The sequence below is a fragment of the Macaca thibetana genome, chromosome 3 (genome assembly GCF_024542745.1).
Source record: "Macaca thibetana thibetana isolate TM-01 chromosome 3, ASM2454274v1, whole genome shotgun sequence".
Classification (NCBI taxonomy): Eukaryota; Metazoa; Chordata; class Mammalia; order Primates; family Cercopithecidae; genus Macaca; species Macaca thibetana.
In genome coordinates this window covers 155,498,115-155,503,686 of record NC_065580.1, presented here as the reverse complement: position 1 = coordinate 155,503,686, position 5,572 = coordinate 155,498,115, and the positions used below count along the sequence as shown (strand labels likewise).

The window sequence follows — 5,572 nt, the reverse complement described above, 5'->3', positions numbered from 1 at the left end:
TGCAAGCCAAGGAGAGGGGATTCAGAGGAACCAGCCCTGCCAATAATTTCATCTCGGATTTTCAGCCTCCAGGACTTTGAACCAATAAATGCACATTGAAGCTCCTGGCCTGTGGGATTTGTTATTGCCGCCCCATACAGGTGGGGGCCTGGGAACCTGGACTCATACAGGTGGGGGCCTGGGAACCTGGGAAAATCGTGCGTCACGGAGTGGGGCCCAGGAGGCCACTACTGCTGGAGGTCAAGTGACGGCAAGGCTGGGAATGTCCCTACTTCCCCATGAGCATTCTGAATTGTTTTCTGATAAAAATGGAACAGATACGTTTGGACATAGTTTAAAACCTGATACCGTGACTGGTGCTTCATAAATTTGTCTCAAAACACACAGATAGGTAAACTGTATAAAGAGAAAAGAAGAAGACACAGACTGGAAAACAGATCTGGTTGTTACCAAGGCATTTAGCATGCAATTTCTCATTTGCTGTGGACACATCGATAAGAGAATTCCTCACTGGGTTTTCTGTCTGCCACCTTGCTAGCGATCAGCCCACTGGGAACATTTTATTAACCCTTTATTAAACTTTTATTCATTTTACTTCCAGTGCCTAGATAAGCACTGTCCAATAGAAATATAATGCAAGCCAGAAAAAAAACCAAACTACCGAAAATCCAGATGGACACCTTTTGTGGGGCAGAGATGGAACAGAAACGCTTAGCAGCAGCAGCGAGGGACATTGCAGCCACCAGCTGAAGAAGGGCTCCTGCCCCAGGGGTCCTGGGTGGTTTGGGTCTATGGGTCACGGGGCCCAGAGGGCATCCAGAGAGACTAGGAGTCAGGGTCAGAATTGGGAGTGCAGGTTGAAATAAAAGTGCTGCAGACCTCCCTCCTAAAATGTTTGTAGCAAACTGGTCCCAAGCAGGCCTGGGGACAAGAGGGTGTCTCAGCAGGATGGGAAAAACTGAGATGCTGGGCCAGGGACACTCCACTGACTTCTAGGCAGGGGTTGCGAATGTCACGGTGAGACCTGGTCCTGGACGGAGACCAGCAGGCAGGCGGAGGCAGCCATGGAAATCCACAGAAAGAAAAGAAATTGCATAAGGAGATGGCACTCCTCAAATGGGGTGGGGCACCACAACTCCAGAATAAACGCCAATGCAGAGGAAAGATGAGAAAAGCCATCATTAGAATATGCATCTTAGCCGGGCCTGGTGGCTCACACCTGTAATCCCAGCTACTCAGGTGGCTGAGGCAGGAGGATCCCTTGAGCCAAGAGGTTGGAATCCAGCCTAGGCAATATAGTGCTAACCCATCTCAAGTTTTTATTATTGATTTATTTATTGAAATGGAGTCTCGCTCTGTCACCAGGCTGGAATGCAGTGGCATGATCTCGGCTCACTGCAACCTCTGCCTCCTGGGTTTAAGTGATTCTCCTGCCTCAGCCTCCCAAGTAGCCAAGACTACAGGCATGTGTCACCACAACCAGCTAATTTTGTATTTGTAGCAGAGACGGGGTTTCATCATGTTGGCCAGGATGGTCTCCATCTCTTGACCTCATGATCCACCCCCCTCGGCCTCCCAAAGTGCTGGATTACAGGTGTGAGCCACTGTGCCTGCCTAATTATTTATTTTTTTGTAGAAATGAGGTCTCACTATGTTGCCCAGGCTGGTCTCAAACCCTTGGGCTCAAGCAGTCCTCCCACTTCAGCCTCCCAAAGTGCAGGGATTACAGGCATGAGCCACCATGCTTGATTTCAATTAAAAAAAAAAAAATAGGCATTCTTTCCAGGAAAATTAATTTTATGAGAAATCTGACATAGACTTTAAAACAGGCATGGGAAGTCCACTCACAGAGATAACTTCTATTTCTCCATTTGGATTTCATGGTGCCGTGGAGTATCTTTTACGCTTAGGAAAGACGATTTGCAACGACTTTAAATTTAGGCCGGGCGCGGTGGCTCAAGCCTGTAATCCCTGCACTTTGGGAGGCTGAGATGGGCGGATCACGAGGTCAGCAGATCGAGACCATCCTGGCTAACACGGTGAAACCCCGTCTCTACTAAAAAATACAAAAAACTAGCCGGGCGCGGTGCCGGGCGCGGTGCCGGGCGCCTGCAGTCCTGGCTACTCGGGAGGCTGAGGCAGGAGAATGGCGTAAACTCGGGAGGTGGAGCTTGCAGTGAGCTGAGATCCGGCCACTGCACTCCAGCCTGGGCGATAGAGCGAGACTCCGTTTCCAAAAAAAAAAATTTAATATTTGATTTTTCAACAGCTACAAATTTTAAAACCTGGTTTTTCCTTAGGCTTTTATGTTCAATTCCTCTTTTTCTACTTAGAAATCTGGAGAATTTTGATAATCACTCAGAAAAGGGGCTTTACAGTTTTTGTTTATTAAATGTTCTTAAATATTTTGAATTGCATTTATCATTTTTAAATATTTTTAGTTTCATTTTAAGTACTTCAGTTGTCTAACAAAACTTTTTCAAGTACATATATAATTTTAATAGCATTCATTTATAAATATGGTTATGTTTCAAGAAACAAGAGATTTGTTTGGAGCTTGATAACAAAGATCTAAACTAATGCCTCAAAAACATACTAAATTGCAATCACAAGTCCAATTTGTTATATTCTCAAGTAGTCCAAACTGTCTGAAATATTACAAGCATTTTAAACCCCTAATCTACACAGGTTATTCCTTAATTTTTTTCTTTTTCTTTTTTTTTTTTTTTTGAGACGAAGTCTTGCCCTGTGACCCAGGCTGGAATGCAATGGTGCTGATCTCGGCTCACTGCAACCTCCGCCCCCTGGATTCAGACAATTCTTCTGCCTCAGCCTCCTGAGTAGCTGGGATTACAGGCGCCCACCACCAAGCCCATCTAATTTTTGTATTTTTAGTAGAGACGGGGTTTCACCATATTGGGCAGGATGGTCTCGATCTCCTGACCTTGTGATCCACCCACCTTGGCCTCCCAAACTTAATTTTTTAAGTGTTGGTACTCTTGTTTTTTCATTGTCTTTGTTGGGGTTTGATAAAATTCACCCTTTTTGGGACCTGTAGCTTGTACAATTTAGGGGCTCTCTTTAAGAGAAAGAACACACGTTCGTGACTATGATGCGAACTCCAGGGACTCAGGGACTCCTCATATCCCCAGAACTAGGCCACGATGGCCATTAAAGACACTGTCCTATGAGAAAATCCATAGACAATTTAACAATGTGGATTAGTCCGATCTTTACTTAAAATATAAAATGTGTTAACTTCATGACACACATTAAAAAGGTCAGATGTCATATGTATATAAATTCCAATTTGCCACATTGTTTTTTTCCCCAAGCTCTCATTGGATGAAACCATTCCATCCTAACTCTCCTTGTCTCTATGACATACAGCCTTCTTGTCCCAGATGTGCCTTTTGAGCTAATCTTTCCCAGAGAACATTACAAGGTCTTCAGTTTCCTCTAATTTCTTTGAGCTCTGCTGACTTCAAAATACTGTTTCTGGAAACTTTTGTGAGTACTGTTTTTATAACATTAGAACATTGTTTCTTTTTCATTCCTTTTGTAAGAGAATTTATACAACATAGACAACCTATTGCTCTTAATGTGGTCTTTACTGGATTTTTTTTTTTTTTTTTTTTTTGAGATGGAGTCTCACTCTGTCACCCAGGCTGGAGTGCAGTGGTGCGATCTCGGCTCACTGCAACCTCCAACAAGGCTTATTTTTAACACACTACACCTCTGAATATGAGGCCATACCTCCTGGAATAATTCGATCTGTGTTAAATATCTTTTCTTCTTTATCTACTATTAGTGATACACCCCCACCCCCGGCCACTCTGGACATTCCCAACAAGCACAGATTGAGGTCAATCCAGGCTACTGTGCCTCCTGGAAAAAGAAACTGGCCTTTGGCAGAAAAGCTATTGATGTTATGTTTCACAATAAAAGCATGAGTTTAAAAAGCAAGTGTAAGAATGCCTTATAAAAGACTTAATGAGAATTTAAGTGGAAAGCAACCTACTAATCTCTTAGAAGGTTATTTTTTCGAGGAGGAAGAATATTTAGGAACATATTCAGTGATTGTGATTGCTGAAGATTTTGAATTTGTTTTTATCATTGGTGTTGTTTTGAGTTGGCTGTGGTTTTCCATTGCTGCTTTCTGCTTTCTGCTTATAAACTACCCTTAATATCAGCCTTAGTATTCTCAATTTGATTTTACTCTTGAGTTAACACATTGTTAATCAATTTGTGTTATTTGGTTAACTCAAGAATAATATGTTAATAGAACTGTCTAGGATTTTCCTGTAATTAAGCCTGGAGTCTTGCACCATTTGAGGTCACATGTGCTACCCAAACTTTCTCTGCCAGATAAACATATGTGGATGCGACCTAATCCCTACAGGTCTTATTCAGGCATTAAAAATGTGCTGCCTATAAATCTGCACAGATGAAAATATTTGCAAAATTTTCTCACAGTAAGTATATTGAAAGTATCAGATGATTTGTAACCGTATAGAGTGTTGTTCATAATTCAAGTAATATATATAAGTTGATTTTCTCTTCCAATGAAAGCATAAATAAGTCATTCATTGTGGGGAAAAGAAAGAGAGATCAACCTGTTACTGTGTCTATATAAAAAGAAGTAGACATAAGAGACTCCATTTTGTTCTGTGACCCTACCCCCAACCTTGTCCTTGCAAGAGACATGTGCTGCGGTGACTCAAGGTTTAATGGATTTTGGGCTGTGCAGGATGTGTCTTTGTTAAACAAGTGCCTGAAGGCAGCTTGCTGGTTAAAAGTCATCACCATTCTCTTAATTTCAACTACCCGGGGACACCTACACGGCCAAAGGTCGCAGGGACCTCTGCCAAGGAAAGCTAGGTATTGTCCAAGGTTTCTCCCCATGTGATAGGATGAAACAATGCTGTTAAAAGGTTTATGAAGATGTTTGCATATGCATCTCAAGGCACAGCATTTTCCTTTAAACTTATTCATGTCACAGAGGTTTTTGTTCATATGTCTTACTGCCGATTTCCTCCCTACAATGATCCTATTGTCCTGCCACTCCGTTATCTTTAAGATAGTAAAGATAATTATCAATAAATACTAAGGGAACTCAGAGACCGGTGCCGTCGTGGGTCCTCTGTAAGCTGAGCGCCGGTCCCCTGGGCCCACTTTTTCTTTCTCTATACTTTGTCTATGTGTCTTATTTCTTTTCTCAAGTCTCTCGTTCCACCTAATGAGAAACACCCACAGGTATGGAGGGCCAGGCCACCCCTTCAATTCATATACATTTCTAGGGAAAGTTGAATATTTCCTTCTCTCCATTTTGTTGTTATCACCAAATTCTTTTTCTGACGCAGCATGAGCATGGGTAAATATTGGCAGACTTCTAAGTCTTTTGCTCTAATTAAGTTCATTGTGGTCAAGGAAGATTCTGAATTAGTTGATGTCTAAATTCTATCTAGTTTTGATTTCTAGGCACTCAGGAGATGTATGCAGTGGGGTGTGTGCAACTGTGCACTCCCATGCACACAAGCTCACACACTCAAGTCACATGTATACATATCAA

General features: G+C 42.3%; 1 non-coding gene across 1 annotated transcript; it reads left to right on the top strand.

The window, feature by feature from the left end:
* The first annotated feature begins 440 nt into the window (after positions 1 to 440).
* Positions 441 to 561, top strand: LOC126951844 (small nucleolar RNA SNORA32). The gene has a single exon (XR_007724691.1). It is a non-coding gene; the product is annotated as a small nucleolar RNA SNORA32 (small nucleolar RNA).
* Positions 562 to 5,572: the final 5,011 nt, after the last annotated feature.